Here is a 15,304-nt window from a genome sequence, read left to right on the forward strand (position 1 = left end):
AGGGAGAGGCCTCCAATGTGGCATCTAAAATGTGATCCATGCCCCACTAGAAAGGATAACTAAATTAGAGGTAATCATATGTACAGTTGTGTAGTCAACATTTGGTTAGTTCTTAATCGTGTGTATGATATGGGGAGATGAATAAGGTGTTATAAAAGCAGCATACCAGGATGGACTAAAAATACTAGTACAGCTGAAATAAAGAAAATCAGTAATTGACTTAACCTCTCATAGATTAAGTTTTTTTATTTATAAAAACAATCAACAAAACAGAAAACCTCTGATTATGTTTTATTTCTTTACATCAAAAATATGCAGAGTCAGTGAAAGGGCCACTGATAAATTATAATTATACAGAGTATACTATATCACTTATCTATTGCTGCACAACAAAGTAGCTTAAATCAATAACGTTTTACTCACTCATGTGTCTGCAATTCAGGCTAAGGTCAGCTGGGCAGTTCGTCTGCTGGTCTCCCCTGGGCTTTCTCATGAGACATTAGTTATCTGGCAACTTGACTGGGGTTGGAGGGTCTATGGTGGCCTTATTCACCTGTCTGAAGCCTAATCCTGGCTATAGACTGGGACTCTCTCTCACAGGGTCTTTTATCATTCATTAATCTTGCCTAAGCTTCCTTACACGGTGGTGGAGGATGCTATGAGTGGGCAAAGAGAGAAGCTACAAAGCAACTTATACCTAAGTTCTGGAACTCATGCAACATAAATTTTGTCATATTTCCTTCATCAAAGCAAGCATAACGCCAGGCCAGATTGAAGGTGGGGAAATAGACTCCACCTCTTCTCAGGAGGAACTACAAAATATTGTTGCCATGCTTTTCAATCAACTAAATACTCTGAAACTAACCATTCTCAGTTGTATTGATTGACTAAGCTTCATTTAGAAATATTTTTTATTATTATTATTATACTTTGAGTTCTAGGGTACATGTGCATAACGTGCAGGTTTGTTACTTATGTATACTTGTGCCATGTTGCTGTGCTGCACCCATCAACTCGTCAGCACCCATCAACTCGTCATTTACATCAGGTATAACTCCCAATGCCATCCCTCCCCCCTCCCCCCTCCCCATGATAGGCCCCGGTGTGTGATGTTCCCCTTCCCGAGTCCAAGTGATCTCATTGTTCAGTTCCCACCTATGAGTGAGAACATGCGGTGTTTGGTTTTCTGTTCTTGTGATAGTTTGCTAAGAATGATGGTTTCCAGCTGCATCCATGTCCCTACAAAGGACACAAACTCATCCTTTTTTATGGCTGCATAGTATTCCATGGTGTATATGTGCCACATTACAGAGATATAGACCAATGGAACAGAACAGAGTCCTCAGAAATAATACCACACATCTACAGCCATCTGATCTTTGACAAACCTGAGAGAAACAAGAAATGGGGAAAGGATTCCCTATTTAATAAATGGTGCTGGGAAAATTGGCTAGCCATAAGTAGAAAGCTGAAACTGGATCCTTTCCTTACTCCTTATACGAAAATTAATTCAAGATGGATTAGAGACTTAAATGTTAGACCTAACACCATAAAAACCCTAGAGGAAAACCTAGGTAGTACCATTCAGGACATAGGCATAGAAATATTTTTAATATAGGCACGTGACATATGCCCTATCCAGGGCTCTAAGGTGCTGTTACTCCAACTTTCACTAACTCAAAGGAACATCAGCTCTCTCCCACTCCTGCTTTTGTCTTAGATTCAACAGGTTTGTAATAAGTAATTTTTATTGTTATTAATGAGTTTGTATCCTGATACAAAACTCAGTTAAGTCACATGACCTTCTAGAGTCTTCAGTACCACGAATCGTCCAGCCTCCTACTTGTCAAAGAAGGTTCAAGAACACTCAGGTAGAGGCACAGTAACATTACTTGAAAGAAGTCTAGAGGCCCTGTGGAAAGAAACTTTTCACCATCAACAAATGAGATCAAACATATATAGAATGATTTGATGAACTTGAGTTGTCCAAAGGAGGGCAGTCTGATGCATCTCAGATAAAATCATTACAAAAGCAAAAGATATCTAGCAGAACAGGCTAGACTAAGCAGCAAGGCCTGGCGACCGCATGGGCAGCAATTGAGCAGGGATGTACATGAACATGCTCTAACACAGCCTCTCTACCCCTCCCCACACAGTCTCCAGATTCCTACAGTTTCAGGCAGTGCATGATATGCAGAGATAAGCAATTCGGGAGAGATGAACAGTGGCTCAAGCAGATAGCTGTGTGCCACAGAGTGGCTTCTGTCTCTGAAGCAGAAGAATGGCTATACCATAGTCAGCAGAACAAAGGGGTAGGCACTGATTATATGCAAACCCTCCCATCCTAATACTCTAGAGAGAACAGTTGGGAAGAAGAATCCCAGAAAAGATTAAAATTCTGCTTATCAAGCAGGACAGAGAAATGAGACTGGGAAGAATATTGTGTGTGACACATTTGTATTCAGCAGGTCTTGCAGTCTGGTGTTTTGATTGTCTTAATTTTATTTTTTTGACTTGATTCCAGGGCACGTCTGTTGATCAGCATGTGATGTCATTTACTAAAATATCGAATGCCAAGACAAATATTTTACTTACTTCAAATACTATTATCTTTACTAGCCAAGGGTTACATCTACAAAATGAATGTGTCAATATGAGGAAGGTTTTACTTACAAATCCCTTAATGTAAATGCCCATGAAGAAAGCATATCAATATCTGTTGATTTTAGATCCTGCATGTTCCACCTACTGGTGTCTTATACAGCACAGATGCATGGTTAGTGTCTGTTATTACATATGGCCTCTATGTTTATTAATTGCTGCTGTTAAGAAATCATTAGGGTTTCAGAAAAAGCCTATTTCCCAATTAGTTCACTTGCCAATTGGCTCACCTAATAAGAGAGCATTCTATTGTAACCAAAGCAAATTCACAGAAAGTTTGTCTATTCTTTCAAAATGCGTGCTGAATTCATCAACTTTTGCTTTCTTTTTTATGGTTTGCTGATATCCTTTTTTTGTCGCTGTTTACAAACAGTAACAAAATTTCATATACATTTTCCATATGTTGCCCGACTATATTATCTTTTGTGCTGCTTTTTTCAACTTTTACTTTAAAATAAGGGGGTACATGTGCAGTTTGTTACCTAGGTATATTGCACGGTGCTGAGGTTTGGAGTATAAATGAATCCATCACCCAGGTGGTAAACATCTACCCACTAGGTAGGGTTTTTCAGCCCTTACCCTGTTCTCCCCATCCCCACTCTTGCATTCTTCCTTGGCTTTTTTTTTTTTTTTTAAGACAGAGAATCTCTCTGTTGCCCAGGCTGTAGTGCAATGGTGCAATTTTGGCTCACTGAACCTCCGCCTCCCGGGTTGAAGCAATTTTCCTGCCTCAGCCTCCTGAGTAGCTGGGGTTACACGTGTGCACCGCTAGCCCTGGCTAATTTCTGTATTTTTAGTAAAGAGGGATTTCACCGTGTTGGCCAGGCTGGTCTCAAATACTTGACCTCCATCTGCCCTGGCTTCTGAAAGTGCTGGGATTACAGGCATGAGCTACCTCACCCAACCTTATTGTTCCCATTTTTATAACCATGTGTACCCAGTGTTTAGCTCCCACTCACAGGTGAGAACATGTGATATTTGGTTTTCTGTTTCTGCAGTCATTCGCTTAGGATAATGGCTTCCAGCTGCATCCATGTTGCTGCAAACAACATGATTTTGTCCTTTTTATGGCTTCATAGTATCCCATGGTGTACATGTACCACATTTTCTTTAGCCAATCCACTGTTGATGGCACTGGACATCAACATATATTTAAGCCATCACATTCGTACTAATTTGTTATGACAGCCTTAGGAAACTAGTACAGAGATTAATCTATCATTAGAAGTAAAGTGGATTCAAGAAAGAGATTATATTTATTTGTTTGATGTTTTTAAGCTTAGAAGAGATGTGTCCATGTTTGAATACTGATATAAAGAAACCAAGAGAAAGGATGGTTTAAAAATATAGGAGGAGGAGGGAGTAACTGACAGAGCAAAGGCCCTGAGGAGGTGGCAGAGGATGAGATGTATAACTCAACCACAGAAAGGGCCCTGCATCTTGAGGGTCCTGACTTCACCTAACCAATCACATTCTCCCTCCTGGAAATTTGAAATTTGGGGTTCATAAATGCTGTTCAGCTTCTGCTGGTCCCTTAAACTAAAGTGATGTAGCTACAGGGATGGGACACAGAAAGAAATACAAATGAGAGGCCCGCAACCTCAGAGCATCGGAAGAAATAGCGGGTTTAGTTCCTTCTCCTTCAACCATTCATGTTGCAGTTTCTAGTGGTTCTGCTCTAGAATTCCACCAAATACTTCTCCGTGAAGATAAGTCTCCTTTTCCTATATCTGTGACATGCAACAAGAAGCTGTGACTAAGAAACTGACAGAATTTGGTTTTAACCCCAAGTCAATCACTTTCTAGGTGTGTGACTTCTAGGCTGAGGCTTTCTCATTTATGAAGCAGGGATAGCAAAACCTACCGCATAGGTTTTATGAGTTTTTAATGAGAATACATATGAAGGCCCTGAAGTATAGTAGATATGTGGTTACTGTTAATTCCCCTGCCCATTCCCTAGGGGTAACTTGAGGAAAACAGAAAGCTTTGCCCAAATAGTTTATTTTGATAGTTTATTGTGATAAGTACTCGGAAATGGATACTAAAGAAAATCTCACCACCAAAAATGATTGTAGAGTGTAGAGAAGCTTTAAGCTCCTTTGGAAATCTGAGAATACATAAGGCATAACAAAAACTGAGGCATAATACAGGAGAATCTTTCCATGCAAGGCTGCCAAATCACTGTCTCTTCCCCCAAGTTCTCTGCCAATCATCCCTGTCTCTGTTTCTGTCCCTGCCTCCTCCCCAGACAGTTATAAAATAAAAGCTCACCTGCTAACCTATCATAGATAGTCAGTCTATAAAGGTATCCTAGATTCTGTGTATTTAGCCTGAGACACAGTTCTTAAATTTTACTTTCCATAAGAAGCAATGTTATGATTCTTCTAGCACTGGAGTTGGAACAGAATAGCTTCATCCTCAGATTAGGAGTAGTATGCAAGATCTTTGAAGTTACGCAAGGTCTTTAAAATTACCCAATGGCAGGATTCATGCCACATCACCACAGATCTGGGTTTTCCTGCTGCAAACAGGCTGACCTTAGCACAGGGATGACTATGTCTCGGATCCTACTCTACACAGCACCTAAAAGATGTAACAGGGAAACTTTGGGCAAAGTGATAGGAAATCGTTTTACCTCTCCAGATTTTCTTTTCTAAATGAGGACATAACAACGCCTGCTCCATATAATTTTTATGTGTAAATTAGATAGTGCCGGGCACACAGCACTTAATAAACGGTAGCTGGAAGGAGGAGAGAAGCCCTACTGGTTAAATATACTAGCTAAGGAGGAAGCGTTTTGTATACACCAGAAAGAGCTGTGCTTGAAGCTTAGTGTTTTTTCTTTAAGCTCTTGTTGGAGTACTTTGGACATGTCTAATGGTATAGAATCAAGAAGCAGTGTATCATTTGTTCAGTCGTTTCCAGCTTAGACAGTCATTAAAATTGGCTTATCCTCTGCCTGGACTAATGCAAACTCTCTTGTTCCGTGAGAGTGAAGGAACCGCATGAGGTGTTCCTGAGGCTTCGTTCTTTTCCTGCAACAAAATTACACTATCATGGATTAAGTATCTCCAAAGCACAGATGGTGCATTGTCTTTCACTTATGCAAAATTTTATTTGAATATGATAAAGTTATAAAATTATTTTAGTACCTAAGCTGCTTCTGAATCTTAACTCCTTTGAATAGTAAATATATGGATATTTTAATGATACATTTAAATGACAGAACACAAATCTTGAATAGCATTATATTTTATTGAGTTGATGCATATTTTATGTTACCATTTTATGCTAGTAAGTATAGAAAGGAAAAATGTGTTCAGATTTTCCCAGTTCAGGAGAGAAGGTCTTTGAACCATCTTGGGAGGTAGTGGAGTGTGGTGATTAGGAGCAAGGATGTTGCAGCAGGAGCTGCTTGACTTTATGTCACAGCTCTACTGCTTACCAGCTATGTCCCCCTGGGATAGTTACTGAATCTTTCTGTGCATTAGTTACCTCATCTGTAAAAGAAGAATGACAATATTACCTACCAAGTTGCTGTGAAAATTAAATGAGTTAAGGTATGTAAACAACTTAGGATAGTACCGGGCACATCCTAAGTGTTCAATTAGACAACCCTTGGTCAACGGTTAATTTTACTAAAAAGAAACATCTCTCACTTGGTTAAGTTAATGTCTTAGCATATGTTTGTCCTAACAAATGTTTTACAAGCGAATTAACAGTTTTAAAGAAGTCCAAAATTTAAAAGAGAAGAAAAGTGAATATAAAAGAGTAAAATAACTTCCTAAAAGAATCCTGAAATAGTCAATTCTTTAAGAAGATGGATTCATTACAAGGTTCTACCAAAAATCACTAGCTTACAGGGATATATGAGTATACATGTGACATCTTAAAGAATCTTTAAAGTAAGTAGGTATTAGTGTAATATCGTCATAGTTACTCATTTATAAATCAAAAAGTTTGTTTATAGAACAGAAAGACTTTGTCTGTGGCTTATATTATTTTGGGGTCCCAAAAAGTTCTAAGATCCCCAATATTTCATTCAAGGAAACCATGATCCTCTAAAACAAACAAACAAAAAAGAGTAATATTCATGCCTGAAATTCTTGAAGCTTATTTAAGATAACTGCTAGATTTGGTAGCAGTAAGAAAAGTGATGGTAGGCTGGGCACAATGGCTCATGCCTATAATCCCAGCACTTTGGGAGGTGGAGGTGGGAGGATAGCTTGAGCCCAGGAGTTTAAGACCAGCTTGGGCAACATAGTGATACCTCATCTCTACAAAAAATAAAATATTAGCTGGGTGCGGTGGCACACGCCTGTGGTCCCAGCTACTTTGGAGGTTGAGGTGGGAGAACCATTTGAGTCGTGATTGCCACTGGGAGATGGAGCCGTGATCGCCACTGCACTCCAGCCTGGGCGACAGAGCAAGACCCTTTCTCAAAAAACAAAAGAAAGAAAGAAAGGTGATGGCAAACGCTCTTTGGAGTGTTCAGTAGAGTAGAAAAGCAATATAGACAGAGGAATACTGTTTAATTATGGATTTTTTAAGTAAGTGACACAAATAAAAGCCATGGATGAAACCAGACATGAGTGATGATATAATCATGCATTTTGAAAAATAACCAGAACCTGGTTCAAGAAATTTCTTGTTGGGCTGCAAATAAAGAAGGAACTTGAAAACAACAAATAACCATATGAAATCGGTGACAGTGGAAACTGTCATGCTCACTAGCTGGGTGATAGGATCAATTGTACCACACACCTCAGCTTCACACAATATACCCATGTAACAACCGGCAAAGGTACCACTGAATCTAAAATGAAAAGTTGAAATTTTTAAAAAAAGAAACAATAATGAACTCACTGGTGTCTCTTCTGCTCACTGGGGTCAGAAATAAAAAGGCAATAGAAGGGCAGGGGTACAGTTTGTTAGTGGAAAGCTAAAGAATTTAAATCAATAAGTGGGCTTAAATTTTTTTTAATCTAAAAGTGAGGAAACCAAATTCTCATTTCAAATCTATCATATAACATCTGTGTCTGAATATAATCATCTATAAAATAATAGGTTGGAACAAATGATCTCTCAAATTCCAGTTCTAAATTTCCAAACTTCTATTATATAAGCAACAGTTCTCTAAGTAGCCAAAGGATACAGGAAGCAAGCAGATACTAAAGCAAGAATGAGTGAAATGAAAGCAATTAGGCATTATGACAGTTTGGTAGGTAGTTTGAGAAAAACACATTGAGCAATTCAAAACAGGGAAAGTATAACAGTGAAGAGGAATAATACACTAACTTCCAACACTGAATTATTGAACACATCCTCTGTTTGGCACCTTTTGAGAGAGAAGATTAATGAAAGTGGGAAATTCGGTGAAAGATAGCTTAGGTTTGAAACATTTCACATAGTAATTACAAAGACAATGAGCAGACAGCATGTCTTAACTTATAAAAAATATTATTGAGGTAAAAATACTCACTGCACAGAGTTGTCATGAATATTAAATGATCTCTATTAAACATCCAGCATAGGGTCTGAAACACAGAAGCCTCCAACGTTAGCTCCCTTTATCGTTATTGATTAGAGTACTAGAGATACACAATAACACGGTAAATGCCTATATGTAACCTAGTACACAAAAGTAATTGAGATATAAATTTCGTTGACTTTATTTTTTCCATTGTCTTCAAGTGCAGAGCTACATTGTTGTTTATCTTTAGAATAGCTAGGACATCTTCCTAACTCACAAGTTGATGGCAAAGTTTCTTCATTGCTGCCTTCATCTCCTTGTTCCTCAATGTATAGATGACTGGATTCAGAAAAGGAGTGAGAATTGCATCAAAGATAGCAAGAAATTTGTCCAAATCTGATGAGAGGAAGGGCCAGATATAAAAGAAAATCAATGGTCCAAAAACTAAAACAACCACAGAGACATAAGCTGACAAAGTAGAGACGGCCTTGGATAAACCATCTGAAGAGTGTTTCTGAGCAGTGACCAGAATGAAGATGTAAGAAATAATTAATATGGAGAAAGACCCCACAGAGATGAGTCCACTGTTGGCTGTGACCATGAACTCCAGTCTATTGGTCTCTGTACAAGCAAGTTTAATGAGCTGAGGGAGATCACAGCAAAAGCTGTCCAATACATTAGGGCCACAGAAGGGCAAGTCTATGACAAAAGCCAGTTGGGCCACTGAGTGAATGAGGCCAAGGATCCAGGCAGCAGCCAAAATTAAAATGCATATTCGTGGGTTCATGATGGTCAGGTAGTGGAGGGGCTTACATATGGCCACATGTCAGTCAAAGGCCATGGCTATGAGCAGCACCATCTCCGTGCCCCCAACAGCATGAATAAAGAAGATCTGAGTTATACAGCCCCCAAAAGAGATGGCTTTGCATTTTCTAAAAAGGGCATAAATCATTTTGGGGGCTGCAATAGAGCAAACTCCCAGGTCAAGAAAGGAGAGATTGACCAGCAGGAAATACATAGGGGAGTGTAAGTTAGAGTCAGAAGTTACAGAGAACACAATGAGGAGGTTTCCCAGCAGCCTTGCCATGTAGAACGCAGAGGAAAAGAGGAAAAGAAGAAGCTGGATCACCCATGAGTTAGAGGGTCCCAGGAACACAAACTCAGACACCACAGAGAGGTTGGCTCCATCCATTGCCTCTGTGAGCAGAGCTGACTCTAACATTACCTGGAAAGGAGAGTAAAGAGAAAATCATACTTTGTGGGGAGTGTCTGATTGCATGAGTTTCAAACTGTAAGGAAAAAATATTGCTTTAACTCACAAAGCCGAAATATCTCTATATAACCCCCTTAAACTGTAGTTGCAGAAAATAGGCAGTAACTCACTGTCACAAAGCACTGCTTCTAATTTCCTAGACTCCCTAACAATCTACAGGTTGTGATAAAAGAAGATCAGGCAAAAACAAATGCTAAATGCACTGGAATAACATGAGGGAAAAAAAGAGGAAATGCAGATGAACTCATTGATTTCTCCCTCACAGTTTGTTATTCCTGGCCGTAGTTCTCCCCAAACCTCAAGCAACTTCTGATGACCTTTATTTTTCTTACCTTTTTTATTTCTTCCATGTGCAATATATTACTGTTATGCATACTCTCTCACGTTCAGCCTCATGCTATTGTAGTTTTATCAGATTATATTCACCTTTTCCTCATAAGGAGAGAAAATAATGTAGAAACCCTAAAATTATCCCACCTTTGTAGCCCAGCCCAGGGAGTGGAGGTGATCACAAAGCCTGAGCAGTGAAAGCATATGGTGGAGAAGGACAAGGCCAGGAAAGAGATGTACGCTGCAGAATCTACACATGAATAGAGCTCATGCAACATAGCAAAAACAATTCCAGATAATTTACATCTAAAATTCATTGGTCATGCTAACTTTTCATGGTTCATGGAATGGTGGAAAGACATTACACTTGGAATCAGAAAAGTATGATCAAGTCCTAGCCCTAAGCTCATGGAAATTTGACCAAGTTCTTCCTCCCATTCCCTCTACACTTGAGACACTTTTTCAACTCAGTTGTATTATTTATAAAATAAAGGGGTGGAGACAATCCTTCCAAGTCTGCAATTACTATTATTTTATAATCCTATGCTATCCCGGTGTGTAATAAAGTTCACCATAATGACAGTATTTTCTGCATTGGGTAGCTCCCATATTCACTATTTCTTTCCCTTGTTTGTGGTTGGTTGTAAGTCACATATCCCATACAAGACTGTCTCTTCACAGTAATCTCCCTCTTATCTAATTCCCTTTTTGACTCAATTAGCATGTTATATAAATCTACAATCTGCTAAATAGCAGATATAAATCCGCTGTATCATTTATTTTGCCCTTTATCATAACCATTTGTAATCAATCAATAAATATTTACTAGATGCCTCCCATGCACAATGGGCACTATTTACTTATAGAAGTATTAAAATATTTACTACTGTTAAGGATTTTACATCTGAGCACACACAATGTGAACAATAAAAAATATATTGTGTAAAAATTTCAAATATAATATGATCATAAAATTGTTGAAGTAGAAAATATACTCCTGAGCCAGGGTGATCAGAGCTGTCTTCAGAAAGGAAACAGAATCTATGCTGCACTTTAAGAGACGGATCTAATTTATTTCAATACACAGCTTTCTCCTTCCAGCTCTGCTTCCCAAGTATTTAAAAGTGCTGGATTTCTCAGTCAGTTACTCCTATTGACTTATTTTAAAGCAGAAATATTTCTGTACATTCATCCAAGACACCATTACACTTGATACCCAGCAGGTACTTTTCTTCTATTCTTTTGTCCTTTTTATTCCCTGGGTGAAAATCAGTGTAGACTCTGAGGTATAATTCCCAGGAAAATCCAATCAAGAGAGGACAGGCTATTCCCAAGACTCAGTACCATCATTTGGTCACTGATATTCAAGGTTGTTAAGTAGAATCTTTTTTACTTGCGAAAAACAACATAAGACTCTTTGTTTTGGAAAAGGTTACAACCTCAGTCAGAACATGAAATTATCACCTTCTGAACCTAGAAAAATGCTCCTACTTCATGTACTATCCTGTAAAATGTATGTAAAACAAATGTTTTACAGTTTAGCAGACTAGACGTTAATCTAACCTATCCTTGGACAGTTGATCTATCTCCCAGTACTGCTCAGTAAATATTTCTCCTCTTAATTTAATTTACAATTTAATTCTCATTCAACATGTTCACTGCATATGTATTCTGGGCAAGGCGTGGAGGAGAGTATCAAAATGAACAGACTATGACTGTTGCTGATGTTTTTGGGGAACTGTTTTTTGGGGAAGGTGACGTTAAATTAGATCTTGAATGAAGAGTGGAATTCCAAACAGAAGAACATATTCCAGGAGGAGGAGGAAACAGCGTAATATTTTCATTCTTTCTATTCCTTGTTTCTTTCAACTCTTTTATTCTGTATTTCCTTTTAGCTTTTCACGGTAGATAAATTCCTAAGTGATGTCATCAGTCTCTGTGCTATAAACTCCCAATTTTTGTCATTTTTAGTTCTCAGCATTACTCAAACTACTTTTTCTTTTTCTTTTTAGAAATTGTAACTCTCATGTAATTGAAACTGTTTTATCTTTTCACAAAAGGAATTAACCCATCATCTGAGGAGAATAGATTAGATTCGTTGGTTTAACTCAGGTAAGACACGATTTTGGGTCCCACAGTGCTTCTCTGCAAAGAGGACTAACGGCATTTTCATCAAGTATGAGTCATATCAAGGCTCAGAGAAGATTCATCTGTTGTTTTTTTGTTGACGTTATACAGATGAAGACAGTAAAATAGGGTAAACATCAATTATCATTTAAAAACGTTGCCATAGGGAGCTGAGATCAGGTATAGGCAACATTTTAGAAGCTGAGTTCTGAGTTGTTGACGTCCCTTATTCTGCTGTACAAGGAGGGCAGGGTGAGAGCTGGAGAGTTATAGCAGCCTGGAATAATCAGGAAGCATAGCACAGTTAGGGACATATATAACTAAAATAAAAATATGATTAATCAAATTTACATAAACCCAGGCAACTGCATTGATTTCCTCCTATGACTTCATGTAGAGCTGGCTCAATATTAAATGGGCTAATTGAAAGTATCTGAAAAGAATAATTCCGAAGGCTAAGAACTTAGAAGAGACTAGATCTGTGAGAGAAAGATGTAGTGGAAATTACTGGACAGCCAAAGGGAAGTATGAAAGTGGTAGATACCAGAGTAGGAGTAGATGATGGTATGGCAAGAGATGGTAGAGGAGTTGCAGATAAGGCAAGAGACACTCAAGACCCACTTTGCCTTCATTGAAATTCTGTTGAGTACTCAGATAGTAAAAGATACTTCTGAAAACTGTCTGCCCCTGAAAATAATCTTTGACTTTAGATTGTCAGTGACTTACAGAGTAGCATAGTGAAGAATGCTTGGAATCTAAAGTCGACTTGCTCTTTAATGTTTTTCTTTAAAGAGAAATGCATGTGTACCATAGAAAATTTATAAAATAAAGTAGGAAGAAGAGGAAAAAAACACCCATAGTCCCTCCATGGAAAAATGGCAACTGTTAAAATTTTGACATTTCCTTCAGATATTCTTTTTTAATCATTTACATTTTAAAAAAGCAATGCGGCTTTTACACCACTTGGACTGAAAGATCTCCCTCCCCACTGCCCTTTTCTCACTCAGAAAGGAACACTGAGGTCCAGAGGAAAAGTCACTTGTCCAAGGTCACAGATCTGGGAGGGGACTCTGGACCTATCATGCCACTATGACACCTGTCTACTTAGTTTTGTTTTTTGGGGTGTGTGTGTGTGTGTGTGTGTGTGTTTTGGAAATAGGATCCCGCTCTGTTGCTAGGCTGGAGTACAGTGGGCAAAATCACCGCTCACTGCAGCCTCAACCTCTTGGGCTCAAAGTGACCCTCCAATGTCAGCCTGTCGAGTAGCTAGGACTATAGGCACGTGCCACCACCAAGCCCAGCTATTTTTAAAATTTTTGTGTAGAGACCAGGTCTCACTATGTTGCCCAGGCTGGTCTTGAACTCCAGGGCTCAAGCTATCCTCCTGCCTTGGCCTCCCAAAGTGCTGGGATTACAGGCATGGGTCACTGTCCTCAGTCCCATGTTATATTTCTATAAGACAGCTCTGGTCTGGACCATGTCTCCCTCCCTGGACCTGGTCCCATAGGGCTGGTCAGCACCTCCCCCAGGCCAACATGGCCATCAGCATCTCCAGTGCCACAGGAGGCCCCAGGGGGCAGTGCATGCACGTTGTTGATTATGACATGCATGATGGTCTTGGGCATGACACCAACCATGAGGTCCCACACGGCCTTGTTGACAATGGCCAAGTAGGAGTCCACCAGGTTCTGGGTGGTTTCTATTTGCCGCTCCAGTTGTGGGTCCATGGAGTGCATGAAGCTGTTGGAGCCATTCTTCTTGGCCTTGTTGTCCTGTCATGGAGAACACAAGGGCATCAGGGTGGCCAGGCCATGCAGCCAGACTCCAGGAATCCCTAGGATCTCAGCCCCTCCAAGGGTACCTGGAACATTGAGGCACAGAGAGAAGCAACTGGCCTGAACACACACCCAGCTCCCCACAAGCTGCAGATGGTTTCAGGCCTCTACCTCTCAGGACCCCAGACTCCCCCTAATTCAAGTGTCCTCTTAGTTCTGACTGTAGTGCCCAGAATTTGCCTCAAGTTACCAATCCATAAATTGGAAAAGAACATCTCCAGGTCCCTGGCTTGAAGACCTGGTCAGAGCTTGTGCCAGGCTGCAGACGCCTGGCAGGAGGCAAGAAAAGGGCATACTCACTTTCCCCTTGTCCTGGGAGGCCCACACACCAACACTGCCACCCCCGCTGCCACCAGGGAACACAGCAAAGTAGACACACACAGAGAGGAAAATGGGAAACATTGGGTGAACCTGGGACACTGCACCCCAACTTTAATGTGTTGTTGAATTCAATTAGCTAATATTTTGTTGAGGATTTTTGCATCAATATTCATCAGTGATACTGGCCTGTAGTTTTCTTATTTGGATGTATCTTTGGTTTTGGTATCAGGATAATACTAGCCTTGTAGAATGAGTTTGGAAGTATTCCCTCCTTCTCTATTTTTGGAATCATTTGGGTAAGGTTGGTATTAGTTCTTCTTTAAATGTTTGCTAGAATTCACCAGTGAATCATTAGGTCCCAGGTTTTTCTTTGCTGGGAGACTTTTTATTACCGCTTCGATCCCATTATTTGTTATTGATCTGTTCAGGTTTTGGATTTCATCCTGGTTCAATCTTGGTAGTCTGGATGTGTCCAGAAATTTACCCATTTTTAGTAGGTTTTCCTATTTCTTTGCATATGGATGCTGGTAATAGCCACTAGTGATCTTTGAGGGTTTTTTGCTGTTGTTGTTTTGTTTTGTTTTGTTTTGTTTTTGAGACTCGCTCTATCGCCCAGGCTGGAGTGCAGTGGCTTGATCTCGGCTCACTGCAAGCTCCACCTCCCAGGTTCATGCCATTCTCCTGCCTCAGCCTCCTGAGTAGCTGGGATTACAGGCGTGCACCACCACGCCCGGCTAATTTTTGTATTTTTAGTGGAGATGTCATTTCACCATGTTGATCAGGCTGGTCTTGAACTCCTGACCTCATGAGCTGCCCATCTCGGCCCCCCAAAGTGCTGGGATTACAGGCGTAAGACACCGCTCCCGGCCCATATTTTGTTTTTAAATTTTACTTATTTATTTATTTATTTGAGACAAGATCTCATTCTGTTGCCCAGGCTGGAGTACAGCGGTGCAATCATGATTCACTGTAACCTTAAACACCTAAACTCAAGAGATCCTCCCACCTCAGCCTCATGAGTAGCTGGGACTACAAGCCTGCACCACCACATCTGGCTAATTTTTCTAGTTTTTGTAGAGACAGGGTTTTGCTATGTTGCTTAGGCTGGTCTTGAACTCCTGGCCTCAAGCAATCCTCCTACCTTGGCCTCCCAAAGTGCCAGGAGTACAGGCATGTGCCACCATGCCTGGCTTACACATTTTCTTTTCCAAGTTATATAAAGTATGCTGTATGCATCCTTCTGGAATTTGTTTTCTTCACTTAATATTATATTGCTAAGATTCT

At 39.9% G+C, this 15,304-nt stretch overlaps 1 pseudogene; it reads right to left on the reverse strand.

Annotated features, from left to right (window-relative positions):
• Nucleotides 1-8,402: 8,402 nt before the first annotated feature.
• On the reverse strand, nucleotides 8,403-9,581 carry LOC119620339 (olfactory receptor 4F6-like; annotated as a pseudogene).
• Nucleotides 9,582-15,304: the final 5,723 nt, after the last annotated feature.

Source organism: Chlorocebus sabaeus, chromosome 29 (genome assembly GCF_047675955.1).
Source record: "Chlorocebus sabaeus isolate Y175 chromosome 29, mChlSab1.0.hap1, whole genome shotgun sequence".
In the NCBI taxonomy this organism is placed as follows: Eukaryota; Metazoa; Chordata; class Mammalia; order Primates; family Cercopithecidae; genus Chlorocebus; species Chlorocebus sabaeus.